Here is a 16543-nt window from a genome sequence, read left to right on the forward strand (position 1 = left end):
CCCGGTTATTGTTTCGCCATAAGACTTTGACTGAAGCTACCTCTTTATTTCGAAGTCTTCGCACTTGCATGTCTAGAATAGCAACTGGCACTTCTTCATAGGTTAGCTTTTCTGTTACCTGCATATCATCTATCGGGACAATCTTTGTGGGATCTCCAACACACTTGCGGAGCATCGAAACGTGAAAGACTGGATGGACTGATTCAAGCTCCGAAGGCAAATCCAATTCATAGGATACATGACCCACCTTGCGGGTAATTCTATAGGGTCCAATGTATCTAGGACTTAGCTTCCCTCTCTTGCCAAATCTCATCACCCCTTTCATTGGCGATACTTTCAAAAATACCCAATCATCAACTTGAAATTCTAAGTCTCGTCGGCGATTGTCTGCATAAGACTTTTGACGACTTTGGGCTGTTAACAATCAATCTCGGATCATCTTAACTTTTTCCACCGCTTGCTGAATCAATTCAGGGCCTACTAGTTGTGCTTCCCCTATTTCGAACCTTCCGATTGGAGATCTACATTTTCTTCCATACAAAGCTTCATATGGGGCCATTTGAATGCTGGAATGGTAACTATTATTGTATGCAAATTCAATTAGCGGTAAATGATCGTCCCAACTTCCGCCGAAATCCAGCACACACGCTCGTAGCATATCTTCCAAGGTCTGACTAGTACGCTCAGCTTGTCCATCGGTCTGCGGATGAAATGTCGTGCTAAGCTTCACTTGAGTGCATAAACCTTCTTGAAAGGACCTCCAAAACTTGGCTGTAAACTGTGCTCCTCTATTTGTAATAATAGATAATGGAATACCATGAAGTCGCATAATTTCCTTGAGATATAACCTCGCATAATCTTCTGCTGAGTACGTGGTTCTAACTGGAAGAAAATGGGCTGCTTTCGTCAATCTATCCACAATCACCCATATAGAATCATACTTGCCGCGGGAACGAGGTAATCCCACAATGAAATCCATGTTGATCACTTCCCATTTCCAAGTAGGGATTTCTGTTGCTTGCAATAAGCCTCCTGGCTTTTGATGTTCAACTTTTACTTGTTGGCAATTTGGACACTGTGCTACAAATTCGGCTATGTCACTCTTCATGCCATCCCACCAGTACATAGTCTTGAGATCACGATATATTTTGGTTGCGCCTGGCTGAATAGAATACCGAGAACAATGTGCTTCTTCTAGAATTCGTCAGCGCAATTCTACTACATTCGGCACACATAGCCTGCCTCGGTATCTAAGAATTCCATCCATAGAAACTTCAAATGAAGACTTCTCTTTTCCATGAGATGTGCCTCTGTAACGACACAATTGAGGATCTTCATATTGCCGTTCTTTCACTTCCATATCCAAGGACGAGATTATGGGATCATTGATACTAATCCCCACGTTACCCGAATCGATTACACGTACTCCAAGATTAGCTAGTTGGTGGAGCTCATGAACCATCTCTTTCTTTTCCGGAGGGACTTCACATAAACTGCCCATTGATCGGCGGTTAAGCGCATCGGCTAATACATTCGCTTTTCCGGGGTGGTACAAAATGTTCACATCATAATCCTTTAACAATTCTAACCATCGCCTCTGCCGCAGGTTCAACTCCTTTTGCTTGAAAATGTATTGAAGACTTTTGTGATCTGTATAGATATCAACATGCACACCATACAAATAATGCCTCCATATTTTTAAGGCATGAATAACCGCAACTAATTCGAGATCATGAGTGGGATAATTCTTTTCATGTTTCCGTAATTGTCTCGAAGCATATGCAATAACTTTACTGTGCTGCATCAATACGCATCCTAGTCCGACACCGGAAGCGTCACAGTATACCACATAGCCATCTGATCCTTCTAGAAGTGTTAAGACTGGAGCTGAGGTCAATCTGCCTTTCAACTCTTGGAAACTGCGCTCACAAGCATCATTCCACTGAAATTTGGCTGACTTCTGGGTTAGCTTCGTCAATGGGGATGAAATAGATGAGAAGCCCTCCACGAATCTTCTATAATAACCTGCCAAGCCCAGAAAACTACGAACTTCTGTAGGCGTCGTAGGCCTTGTCCAAGTCTTCACAGCTTCAATCTTTTGAGTGTCGACTCGGATGCCATCATCTGAAATGACATGGCCCAGAAATGTCATAGAATTTAGCCAAAACTCACACTTTGAAAATTTCGCATATAATTCCCGAGCTCGAAGGATACCAAGTACAATACATAAATGGTCTGCATGTTCTGATTCTGTGTGAGAGTATACCAAGATGTCATCGATGAATACTATGACGAACAAATCCAAAAGAGGCCTGAATACATTATTCATCAAGTTCATAAACACGACCGAAGCATTAGTCAACCCAAACGACATCACTTGGAATTCATAGTGGCCATATTTCGTTCTGAAAGCTGTTTTGGGGATATCCGCTTCTCTAACTCTCACTTGATGGTAGTCCGACCTCAAATCTATTTTAGAAAACCACTTGGCACCTTGCAATTGATCGAACAAGTCATCAATCCTTGGGAGAGGATATTTGTTCTTTATTGTCACTTTGTTCAATTGCCTATAGTCGATACACATTCGTAGAGATCCGTTTTTTTTTCTCACGAACAAGACCGGTGCTCCCCAGGGTGACGAACTGGGTCTAATAAACCCCTTTTCAAGCAAATCTCTCAACTGCGCCTTTAACTCATTCAATTCCATCGAAGCGATTCGATAAGGAGGAATAGAAATAGGCTTGGTGTCCGGCAACACATCAAAGGCGAAGTCAATCTCTCTTTTTGGAGGAAGACCTGGAAGTTCGTCTGGAAACACATCTGGGAATTCATTCACGACCGGAACTGATTGGAAAGTTGGCGGCTTTGACTCGGTGTCATGAACCCGAACTAAATGATAAATATAACCCTTGGCTATCATTTTCCTTGCCTTAAGGTAGGAAATAAACCTACCCTTCGGTGATGCTGTATTACCCTTCCATTCAAGTGCGGGCTCTCCCGAAAATTGGAATCGAACTACTTTCAACCGGCAATCAACATTAGCATAGCACGAAGCCAACCAATCCATGCCTATAATTACACCGAAATCTAACATTTCCAACTCAATCAAATCAGCGTTGGTCTGGCGATCACATATCACAAATACACAATTTTTATACACTTGTCTTGCTATTACGCGATCACCAATCGGAGTAGATACCTCAAAAGGTTTGATTGGCTCGGGTTTCACCCCAATACAACCAACAATATATGGAGTAATATAAGAAAGAGCAGAACCCGGATCTATCAGTGCATATACATCACGGGAGAATATAGACAATGTACCTGCAACCACATCCGGGGAGGACTCAAGATCCTGCCGTTCAGCTAAAGCATATACACGGGGCTGAGTGGCACTTGAAGTGGATGCTGCCCCTCCGCCTCTACCTCGGCTTGCTGACATCTGGGGAGTTTTTCCTGCCGGGCGTGCTGAGGAAGACCCAGCTGCTGAGCCTGTAGGCTGAACCCCAACTCTACCACTCATCGACGGGCAATCTCTCATCATGTGCCCAACCTAGCCACAAGTATAACAAGCATCCGAACCCTGGCGACACTGTCCGGAATGTAATCTACCGCATTGGCTGCATCGCGGTACTGGGGGTCTCCTCTAGCTATAATCTTCCCTGAACTGGGAATCTGAGGCCCTCGAACTCTGGCCCTGTCCTGAACGGAAGGAGCGATCAAATCTCCTACCTGTGAATCGAGGAGGTTCACTAGTCACCGACTGGCCTGAGTACTTAGAATATGTCTGTCTTGATCCCCCTCTATAATCACTGCCTGCTCCCATAGATCTAGCCCTCTTACTTTGCCTCCTATCGATATCACGGTCACCTCTTTGTTGTTGTCGCCCCTCCAAATTCTGAGCATGAGCCTGTATCCGGGAAATATCTATCCCGTCTTGCAAGGAAGCCGTCAAACAATCTTTGAATAAATGTGGCCCTAAGCCACTCACGAATCTATGTACCCGGTCTCCCATGTCGGCCACCATAGTCGGGGCATACCTAGCCAATGAATTAAATTGCATGCTATACTCCCGGGCACTCATATTTCCTTGCCTCAGATTTAGAAATCTATCTGCTCTAGCTCGGTGGACCTCGGGTGGCAAATAGTGACGAATAAATGCATCCACGAATTCTTGCCAAACCGGAGGGGGCGCATTCTCTCCTCTTGATAATACCAGTTATTGTACCATAAAACTGCCACATCCCTGAGTCTATAAGATGCCAACTCCACGGATTCAGTTTCGGAGGCATAGACAATCTTCAATGTCCTCAACACCTCATCTATAAAACCTTGCGGGTTTTCATCCGGCTTTGACCCGAAAAACTCCGGAGGATTTAGACTCATAAAATCACGGGCTTTGGTACTTGCTGCCAGATCACTTGAACTCGCATTTTGTCGTTGTGCCTGTGCGGCAACCAATTGTGTCAATAAATTGATGGCCTCGGTCATTTGTTGACCCGAAGCAACCGGTGGAGGAATTGGAGCTGAAGCTCCTCCTTGTTCTTCCACATTAGGCGGGGTAGAAGGAGTATTAGACAAGGCCTCATTATGTGATTCGCCTTCTTCTATATTCATCAGAGGCTCTCTTTCTACGGCCTCTTAGCCGTAGTCTTGCCCTTCTGGGCGGCTGTAGCTTTTCCCTTTGGAGACATTCTGAAATCACAACACACTATTAGGGGGGGGGGGGGGGGGTAAAATTTTATACATGGCTCTATCGCACGATCTCATAGAAGAAAGATGATCATTTTTCCTAAATACCCTGTAGCCTCTTGTTTATTGATGTGGCGCGCAACACACCATAAACAAGACTCTACTAGACACGGCTCGTAGACACTTCCTAGGACTGAGCTGCTCTGATACCACTTTTGTCACGACCCAGCTAGGGGCCGCGACGGGTACCCGGGGCTAGCCACCGAGCACCACTCGTGCTACCACTCATCTTACTCTTTTTATGCTCTTTTGTCAATTTATACTTAGGACATAAGAAAAACATCTTTTCATTTGTGAACATAAAAATACTTTTATATGCATAAGCCTCTTAGCTATCAAAATAATATATATATATATATATATATGTAGATAGTAACAATCTCGTGAGACCATCTAACCCACACTGCGTATCTACGAGCCTCTACTAGAGTGCTAAATATAAGGACGGGACAAGACCCCGTCATTCCCAAAAATACATATATATGACTATACACAAAAGAATCATCATAAGCACCTCCGAACAAAGGAGTTCTTTCAATCAGCTGACAGCTACTCCGGATCTGGGTCGAGCTCTCCTCCCTGTCTACCTGTGAGCATGAACACAACGTCCAAAGAAAATGGACGTCAGTACAAACATTGTACTGAGTATGAGAGGCATAAACAAAGAAATAAGGCAATGATAAAAAATAAGTATCAATATGGAATAACTGTGTCTGGCTGTCAAGTGTAAAAGAAATAATGCATGCTGACTTACTCATAATCATCATCATGTCATGTATGCATAAATATATAAGCTGCCCGTCTATAAGGATCGGTGTGATAATGTATAAGCTGCCCGTCCATATCTGTCAGGTCCCAACTAGGGGTCGTGACGGGTACCCGGGGCTAGCCACCGAGCACCACTCGTGCTACTACTCATCTTGCTCATTTAATGGTCTTTTATCAGCTTTATACTCAAATTGTAGGAAAATCATATTTTATATGAAAACATAAATACTTTTTAAATACATTTGCCTCTCGGCCATCAAAATAATATATACATATAATAGCATCTCGTGAGACCATCTAACCCACACTGCGCATCTACGAGCCTCTACTGGAGTGCTATACATAAGGATGGGACAAGACCCCGTCATGCCCAAAAATACATATACATGAATATACACAAAAGAATCGTCATTAGCACCTCCGAACAAAGGAGTGCTTTCAATCAGCTGACAGCTACTGCTGGTCTGGGTCGAGCTCTCCTCCCTGTCTACTTGTGGGCATGATCACAGCGTCCAAAGAAAACGGACGTCAGTACGAACATTGTACTGAGTATGAGAGGCATAAATAAGGAAATAAGGCAACGATATACAAGAAGCATCAATATGGATTAACTGTGTCTGACTGTCAACTGTAAAAGAAATAATGCATGCTGGCTTACTCATAGTCATCATCAGGTCATGTGTGCATAAATATATAAGCTGCCCGCCCATATAGGTACGGTGTAATAATGTATAAGCTGCCCGTCCATATCGGATCGGTGTGATAAACATAACATTAGCCTGCGTCCAGGCCTCCCACGTCTGGGGTATCGTCTCATGCCGCCCACTAGTGGTGTCTGCCCATGCCATTTGGCCATGGTGTATCATATAGCTGCACGCCTTGGCGGTGACTGCCCGGCCAACTAGGCGCAGTGTTATATCATCATAATATGCTTATCGTAACATATTTATCATAATACATGCATAAGGCTTATGAACAACTTTACTTTATCGGGGTGACGTAGGGTCGTGATCCCCCGATTTCATTATGGAGCAATTATTGACATTCTGCCTCACCTTCAAGGAAATAACATATAAGGTGAGTGTGAGCAATAAATAACGTCATGCCATTTTAGGATCATCATATCATATCTCTTATCTTATATTACCATTCATAGATATAGACTTTTAGCTTTCCGGAATATAGGAACTCATGAGGAGGGAAAAGTATGCTATGAGATTCATGCCATTAGATATAAGGGACTAGCCTCACATACCTTTGACGTTTAACTAAGCTATTGTTCACTTTTTCTCCTTCGATATCACGTTTCTACCTTCAAAAGAGAATTCGCATTTACGTTAGTTAATCGACTATAAGAACGCGCTACTATTTCTAGGGAAAATTGGGCGGCACTTCCTTTGGTTATACTACTTTTCCCATATTCTATATAAACTCCCACACGCTCACAACAACATTCACAATATCGCAATCAACAATCATCATTCATATACATTTACCACAATCCACCATTTCTCCTCAATTTCTCCACATTTATGGTTATAGCTTACTATCGCGTTTCCTTATATCTAGTACTTATTTCATGGCCTAAATTTCATTTATAACGTATTCATAATCACAACACCCCAACATTTATGATTCAATCCAACTACCTTCCAAACATGACACTATTCACCCCTTAATGACCCATTTCCTATGTGTTTTTACAATTCAAGTATCTTAACCTTCCAATACCTTAAACAACATGTTTTAGTCATGAAACTTACCTTAGATGATGTTTGAACAAGCTTTGAATGGAATTACTCCTTTATCACCAAAACCCTACTTCACTCCCTTTTGGATTTTCTTGAGAGAGATGAACTTTAGTGTGATTCTTACACTTGATTTCGTGAGTTTCATGTAGTGGATCACTAATTTCCTTTGGTTTTCTTGTGATGAAGAGTAGAGAGTATTCTAGAGGCTTCTTGAGAGAAATATCGTGGCATTGAAATGAATTGGATGAGGTTAGGTCTCCTTTTAATGACTTAAAATCTAATCCGGAATGAACAGTAGCTGAAGTGCACAGTGGTCATAAACCCAGTTTATGGTCCGTATTCCAGTTTACAGGCCGTATACCGTGGTCGTATTTAATCATATCAAAACCAGAAAGGTAAGCTGAGGATCATAGCGATTTACGATCGCAGTTTACGGTCCCTATTTCGATTTACGGGCCGTATTCCAAGTCGTATTTAACCATTTGAACATTTGGCAGAAAGTTGAAGTTTTGTGAGTTGGAATACGACATGGTGGTTTACGGGCCGTATACTACTTTACGGTCCGTATTTCACTTTACGACCAACTGGGCCAAAGTGCAAATCTGCAACCTTTACGTCTTCAGAACCTATAATTAGCCATTGTGGAGCATAACCTATCTCTTGTTCCCATTGCCTTTGGAATCTTACTTAAGGTCGTCAAACGTCGTTCCCTTCTCACTAAAACATCGTAGACTCGTATTCTTCGTTAGTCTATTCATTGTACGTTCACGGGAAAAGTTTCGAGGTGTAACAATATCGGATCAATGTGATAATCATAACATTAGCCTGCGTCCAGGCCTCCCGCGTCTGGGGTATCATCTCATGCCGCCCACTAGTGGTGTCTGCCCATGCCATTAGACCATGGTGTATAGTATAGCATAAGGCTTATGAACAACTTTACTTTATCGGGGTGACGTATGGTCGTGATCCCCCGATTTTATTATGGAGCATTCTTTGACATTCTGCCTCACCTTGAAGGAACTAACATATAAAGTGAGTGTGAGCAATAAATAACATTATATCATTTTAGAATCATAACATGTCTCTTATCTTATATAGCTATTCATAGACATAGGCTTTTAGCTTTCTGGAATATAGGAACTCATGAAGAGGAAGGAAAATCATGCTAGAAGATTCATGCCATTAGAAAGAAAGGACTAGCCTCACATACCTCTGACATTTAACTAAGTTATCGCTTGCTTGTTGTCCTTCGATATCACGTTTCTACCTTCAAGAGAGAATTCGCACTAACGTTAGTTAATCTGACTATAAGAACGTGCTACTGTTTCTAGGGAAAATTGGGCAGTACTTCCTTTGTTGATACTACCTTTCCCATATGCTATATCAACTCCCACACGCTCACAACAACATTCACAATATCGCAATCAACAATCATCATTTATATACATTGACCACAATCCACCATTTCTCTTCAATTTCTCCACATTTATGGTTATAGCTTACTATCGAGTTTCCTCATATATAATACTTATTTCATGGTCTAAATGTCATCTATAACGTATTCATAATCACAACATTCCAACATTCATGATCCAACCCAACTACCATCCAACTATGACACTATTCACTCATGAATGTCCCATTTCCTATGTCTTTTTACATTTCAAGTATCTTAACCTTCCAATACCTTAAACAACATGGTTTAGTCATGAAACTTACCTTAGATGATGGTTGAACAAGCTTTGAATGGAATTACTCCTCTAGCATCAAAACCCTACTTCACTTCTTTGGGGTTTTCTTGAGAGAGATGAACTTTAGCTAGGGTTGATACACTTTGTCTCATGGATTTTGTGTTATTGATCATGGATTTCCTTTGATTTTCTTGTAATTTAAGAGTGGAGAGTATTCTAGAGGCTTTTAGAGAGAAATATCGTGGGATGGAATGAATTTAACGAGCTTGGGTCTCCTTTTAATGACTTAAAATCTGATTCGGAATGAACAGTAGTTGAAGTGCACAGTGGTCGTGTTATAGCCCGTATTTCGTACGTCCGGAAAATTCAAGGTAATGGGGAGAAGTCAAGAACAAGACTACGTTTCAAAAATTATTTTAATATACGAGTTGTTGAAAATATTATTTATGAATATTGTTAGTATGGAAATATTGAGGAAGACCAAGGGCGAAAAAGGAAATTCGTAAAATGGCTTATGGAAATATTGCGGAAAGGATAAGGGCAAAATGAGAATTTTGCAAAGTCTCGAAAGTTCATGAAATTTCCATGATGGTTGAGTGGCATAAGTATATGCCCACATTGCTTTGGGGGCTAAAGTGTACTAAGAAAAACATTTGGTCTTCATTGACCAAATAAAACAAAGCAAGAAAAAAAAGAAAAAAAATCAAGAAAAATGGAGAGCTTTCTAGAGAGGGGCATGTGCCCCTCACATGCTTGGAAAATATATATATATATATATATATATATATATGTGTGTGTGTGTGTGTGTGTGTGTGTGTGTTATCTTCCAATCCAAGACAAAAACAAGAACAAGAACAAAAAAAAAAAAAGAGAAAGAAAAAAAGAAGGAGAGGTTTCGGCCACAACATGGAAAAATTGGCCATGAGAAATCTTGTTCTAAAAATTATTTTCTCATGGTATACCCACTAATTCAAGGGTCCTCTACGACGTGGTATAATTATTTCGGGAGATAAGTCACCCGTTTCGTCGTTTCCGCATTCGAGGAAAGTTGAGAAGTTGAAGAAGAAAGGTGAGTTTTAATCTTGTTTTATGTGTTATGAAGGGTTTACATGTGTTGTAGTATGCTAAAATGGAAGAAATTCATGATAGAAAACAAGTTGGAGTTGAGGCCGTATGTATGAAGTGTTATGTATGGAAGAATGGATTAAAATTATATGATGTATTGGTTGTTGTTGTAATGTGTTGTAGTGTGTAGAAAAAAAATGGAAATTCATGAAATATTGCATGTTCAAGTTGAGCCGTGTGAAGTATTGTTTGGCCGTGTGTTGTGTGCAATGTGTTGGAATAATGAATTAAGTGTATGTACCGTAATTATGTGGTGTTGTAATGTATAGAAAATGGATGAAAATCATGGAATGTGTGTGTTATGGTGATGCCGAAAATGGGCTGATTTAGTGTAGGCATGGTGGACTAATGTGATGTAGTATTTTGGTTGTCGTCGTTGTGGGTTTCATGATGGAAAATGAAGTTTTAATAATCCGAGTTGAGATCATAATCGCATGGGCCGAATTGGAAGGAAATGTAGTCTTGATATGGTTTCTTGAATTTATGAAATGAAGTTGTAAATGTATGTATTGTGACATAATGTGTGAATTTGGAAGGAAAAGATGTGTTTGGTGTTGTTCTCGGGTTTGGGGGATGAATTCGGGTAAGTTGGAGTGTTGGTTGGGCTGTTTGAAATATTGTGTGAATTGTTTAAAGGGTTTTGAATATTGTTCTGAACGGTTTCAGATTAGTAATTGAATGTATAAACGTTGATGTTGGTTTGAATGTAAGTAGTTGAATTGAATATGAGGTTATGTTGTTGAATTGTGTAGGAGTCATCAATGTTAAAATACGTTCAATTGACTCCTAACGACTATTGTTATGGTTGTTGGTATTGTTGCTATTGTTGTTGTTGTTGATTTGGAGCCGAGCCATATTCTCGGGGTTGGTATATTTACAGGGGAGTTGCTGCCGAAATTCCGGCAGAATATAAGTGAATGTGTTTGAAAGGTTAAAACAAGTATATGATAATGGAACTAATGAAGGGATGAACTTTCTTGCATGTAGACAAACAAGTTGGATGCACAAGCGTAACTAGTTGGTCGCAGCACAGGTATGTAAGGCTTACCCTTCCTTTCTTTTGGCATGTCCTAGTTGTAATAGGCTATGATACGAGCCTCGAGGGAAACTCTATTCCTAGAAATCCGAGCTTGATTTGGACCCCTATTCATTCAGTGAAATTGAACTAAGAACCTTATGCTTTGATGGAAACATAGTTTGAACGTCCGTAACTTCTACAAATGAAACCGGATTGCCCTGAAACCGTCATGAATGACTCTATAAGGCTAAATGTTCATAGTTTATATACGCCACCTCGACTTAATCCGAGGTGGGCCCATAATTCCCGAACCCCATTTGTATTGCTCTATTGGACTCATTTCCGCATAGTAATTAAGAGAAACTTGGGCTATTGTTCTGGATTTGTTATGAACTGTATGTACTCTCTGATATAAGTATCTGGAAATTCTGATATGAGTATTCCTATATAGGCATTGGATACAAGTATTTTCGATATGGATATTTTGACAAAAGTATGTTGACGTAAGTACTCCGATACAAGAAATTTGACGTAAACATTTTGATAGCAGTATTTAGATATAAGTATTTTGGATATGAGAATCCTGACATACGTATTCTGTTATAACTACTCTGATATAAGTATTTTGATATAAGTATTCCGACCTAAGCATTCTGACATAAGTATTCTGATATGAGTACCCCGACATAAGTATTTTAATATAAGCATTCTAATATGGGTAACCTGCTATGATTATTCTGATGGCACGTTCGATCATTCTATCGAGTCTCGATTTATGTGCATTTAGTTGCTCACTACTCTGCTCGTGCATGTGCTATGATCCCTTTCACCGGATCCCGGGCCGATATATATATATCGTGCGGACGGTTCGCCGAGTCCTCTGTTAAGGGCCGGGTTCCATATATGAATTCCGAAGTATCATGTGTCCGGTTCTGGGGTACTGTGTTATATGTCCGTCCCCGGTTACCGAGGATATATTATGAAGTATGATGTGTCCGGGCTCGGGGTGCCGTGTTATCTGTCCGCCCCCGGGTACCGTGGTTATGTTATGATGTGTGACGGAGATCGGAGCAAATTTTCTGAAATATGATGTGTTGTGGCGCCAAGGGTAGGAGTGGCGACCACGTTCCTACGTTATCGTGCGCATCCCTTGGCATTGTTCACCGGTTCCTCGGCGTGTTATCTGTCCCCAAGGTTATCATGTATATGATAGGATGTAACCGGTCCCTCGGTGTGATATTTGTCCCCGAGGTTACCGTATGTATGATATGGTATTCGTCCCGGCGTGGTATATGTCCCCGGGGTTACCGCGTATGTGATATGATATCCGATTCCGATATGCGTGACTTGTGTTGGAGAGTAAGCATTCTGACCTTCCGTATATTCTGTATCTCGTTTGCTATATGACATCATTTGAGTAATTTGTACGTTCTGTAATCCGTCTGGCATACGAGATGAGTAAGTATGATTCGTGTCTGGAAAAGAAAAAATAATAATAATAATAATAATAATAATAATAATAATAATAATAATAATAATAATAATAATAATAATAAGTGTTTGGTATTCTGGATAGGCTATTTGTATGTTGTTCTATCTGTCTCAGTCATGATTTCGTTTTCTGTACTCATGCCTTACATACTCAGTACATATTCCGTACTGACCCCCTCTTCTTCGGGGGCTGCGTTTCATGCCGCGCAGGTACCCACAAGTGGATAGACGAGATTAGCTGAAGATGATCCGGTGGATTAGCGGGCTCCATTTCCTCCAGGAGTGCTGCCGAATCAGAGTATGTATGCTGTGATGTCTGATCAGTATTAGAGACTTTGCAGACAGCGTCGTGGGTAATGATAGTCAGTCTGTAAGCGGCTCCATCAGCCGATATGTCATTTTGTGTTATGTAGTAAATTTCATATAATTACAGATTTGTTAAATTCTGGAAATAGTAAGCAGAAAATTTTGAAAGCTCAACATGTATTTTATTTGTAATTGACTTTCAGAATTCAAAAAAAAAAAACATTAGGTGTGTAATCAGGGTCTGCGGGTTCGGTCGGCTCTGTATGTGGGGTCGAGTGCCCATCACACCCTAATAAGGTTAGGGTGTGACAGCTAGTAAACTCAGTTTACGGTCCGTACTCTAGTTTACGGGCCGTATTTCGTGGTCGTTTTGAAGCATAACAAAACCAAAAAGGTATGCTGGGGATCATGGTGATTTACCATCGCAGTTTACGGGTCGTATTTCAATTTACGGTCCGTATTCCAAGTCGTATTTAACCATTTAAACATTTATCAGAAAGTTGAAGTTTTGTTAGTTAGAATACGACATGGTGGTTTATGGGCCATATACTACTTTACGGTTCGTATTTCATTTTACGACCGACTAGGCCAAAGTGCAATTCTGCAACTTTCACGTCTTCAGAACCTATAATTAGTCATTGCGGAGCATAACCTTATCTCTTATTTCCATTGCCTTTGAAATATTACTTAGGGTCGTCAAACGTCATTCCCTTCTTATTAAAACACAATATACTTGTATTCTTCGTTTGTCTAGTCGTCGTACGTTCACGGGGAACTTTCCGAGGTGTAACAGAAAGATTCTTTTCCATTGAACTGAAATGGTGTTTAAATACAGAAAAATTCCACAACTAGAGCCTATATTTAAGCAACTACTTTGCACATGATTCCATGATCAACAAACTCCTATAAATCTCAACAAACTCCTAAAAATCAGCAACTAAGTTAACACTACTGAAAATGGCTAAAACAACAGAAACAGGAAACAATCCAGCAATTTCTTTTGAACTTGTACTGCAGTAACTGTGGCAGTTAATCAACACTACGCCTTACTTCTGTTGCTGCAAATTCCAAGCCTCTCTCTGAGAAATTCAAATCTGCTCCTTGGCAAGGCTTTGGTAAACATATCTGCCAATTGAAGATCCGTCTTGCAATACTTTAACCTGACAAATCCTTCTTTCTGCTCGTCTCTGAGAAAGAATAATTTGATATTGAAATGCTTGGTTTTTCCATGAAAAACAGGATTACTTGAGATAGCAATAGCTGCTTGATTATCCACAAACACCTCTGTGCTCTTTTCTTGCTTTAAATTAAGATCAAGCAACACCTTTCTAAGCCATAAGGCTTGATTTGCAGCAGCTGTTGCTGCAGTGAACTCAGCTTCAGCCATTGATTGTGCAACAATTTCCTACTTTTTAGAACACCAAGAAAATACCCCTGAACCAAGATTAAAACAATAACCAGAAGTGCTCTTCATGTCATCAGAAGAACCAGCCCAGTCACTATCAGAATACCCCTGCAACACGCACTTCTGATTTGCATAGAACTTGATTCCAAAATTCCGTGTTCCCTTAACATATCTTATCACCCTTTTAGCTGCTCTAAAATGAGTGTTAGTTGCATAACTTGTGAATCTAGATAGAAGAATTACATCATATAAAAGGTCGGGTCTAGTTACTGTAAGATACATGAGACATCCAACTATACTTCTATAAAGAGTCTCATCCACTTTTTCAGCTTCATCATTCTTGCTCAGCTTCTCCTTCCGACACATTGGAGTAGTTGTCTCTTTGCAATTTTCCATTCTGAACTTTTTCATAATGTCTTTTACATACATCTTTTGACAGATGAACACTTCATTTTGCTCTTGCTTGATTTCCATTCCCAAAAATAAACCATTTCTCCCAAGTCTGTCATCTCGAAAGTATGTTGCATATCTTCTTTAAATTTCTGAACTAGTTTGTCATTGCTTCATGTAACCAGAAGGCCATCTACATATAGTGATATAACAATAAAGTTGATTTCATCACCTTTAATGTAGAGAGTAGCTTCGCTAAGTTTTTTTTTTTTAAATCGAGCTGCAACAAATGCTCATCAATTCTGCTGTACCAAGCTCTGGGTGCCTGCTTTAGTCCATACAAAGCTTTCTTTAGCTGATACACTTCATCTTCATACCCTTTGATTGCAAATCCTTCAGGTTGCTCAACATAAATTTCCTCTTCAACAAAGCTATTCAGGAATGCAGATTTAACGTCCAACTGAAACACTTTCCAACCCTTTTGTACAACTATAGGCAACACTAATCTGATAGTTTCTAATCTAGCAACAAGAGAAAATGTATCAGAAAAATCAATACCAAAAATTTGAGCATACCCTTTTACAATAAGTCTGGCTTTGTGCTTGTTGATAGAGCCATCTGCACTCAGCTTGGTTATAAAAATCCACTCACTCCTATGACTTTCCTGTCTTCGAGCCTTTTCACGAGTTTCCAGGTCTGATTCTCCTCAATCATGATGAGTTCTTCCTTCATTGAAGCTCTCCAATTTGGATCTTTTTCTGCTTGCTTGGAAGTTGTCAGCTCAAGAACAGCCATATTGCATCTCTGATAGATATAAGAGAGAGATCTCGTGCCTCTTACTGGGATATCATCCACCAATTCATCTTCTTTCAACCGGAGCATTGTACTTTGATATGGAATTAATTGGTTGTGCTTCTTTCCAGTTTCATTGCTCATCCTCCATGAAATGCACATCTCTACTTATCAGAATTTTCCTTGTATGAGGTTGGAAAACTCTGTAAGCCCTAGAAACAGTGCTGCAACCCACAAAGATTCCAGCTTCCGCCTTTTTATCCAGCATATCTCTTTTAGTCTGTGGCACATAAGCATAAGCATTCAAACACTTTGAGATTTTTTAAAGAAGGTTTACAACCATACCAGACTTCAAATGGTGTCTTTCCTTCTAATGCTTTTGTTGGAAGCCTGTTGAGTAGAAAGACTGAGGTATGTGCAACTTCTGCCCAATACTTTTTTGGCAAACACTTCTCGTACAACAAACATCTAGCCATATCCATTATGGTACGATTCTTCCTCTCACTAACTCCATTTTATTATGGAGTATATGGAGCAGTGAGTTGGTGTTCAATCTCAGCTCTTCACAGAATACATTGAATTGATCAGATGTGTACTCCTTGCCATTGTCAAATCTTAAAGATTGAATCTTACAGTCATTTTGAGTTTCAATCCAATGCTTGAATTTCCAGAAGATAGCGGCAACCTCTGACTTGAACTTGAGAAAGTAAATCCAGCACATTCTGTTATAGTCATCAATGAAAACTACGTAATACTTACTCCCTTTGAGTGATGGAGTTCTGTGAGTACCAGCCAGACATGTGTGGATTAATTTTAGTTTCTCAGTAGCTCTCCAGGTTGCTTTCTTGAAAGGAAGCATTGTTTTCTTTCCAAATCGACAAGTTTTGCAATCTGGTATTTCAGCTTCATGGTTAGGCAACCCCCGAACAAGATCTTTCCTCTGTAGGTTCATTAGAGTAGCATGGTTGAAATGTCCGAGCCTTTTGTGCCAAACTTATGCATTGATCTTAATTGCAGAATAAGCTTTTTGCTCATGCTTTAAAGGATCCAATGT

Source organism: Lycium barbarum, chromosome 1 (assembly GCF_019175385.1).
Source record: "Lycium barbarum isolate Lr01 chromosome 1, ASM1917538v2, whole genome shotgun sequence".
NCBI classification, from domain to species: Eukaryota; Viridiplantae; Streptophyta; class Magnoliopsida; order Solanales; family Solanaceae; genus Lycium; species Lycium barbarum.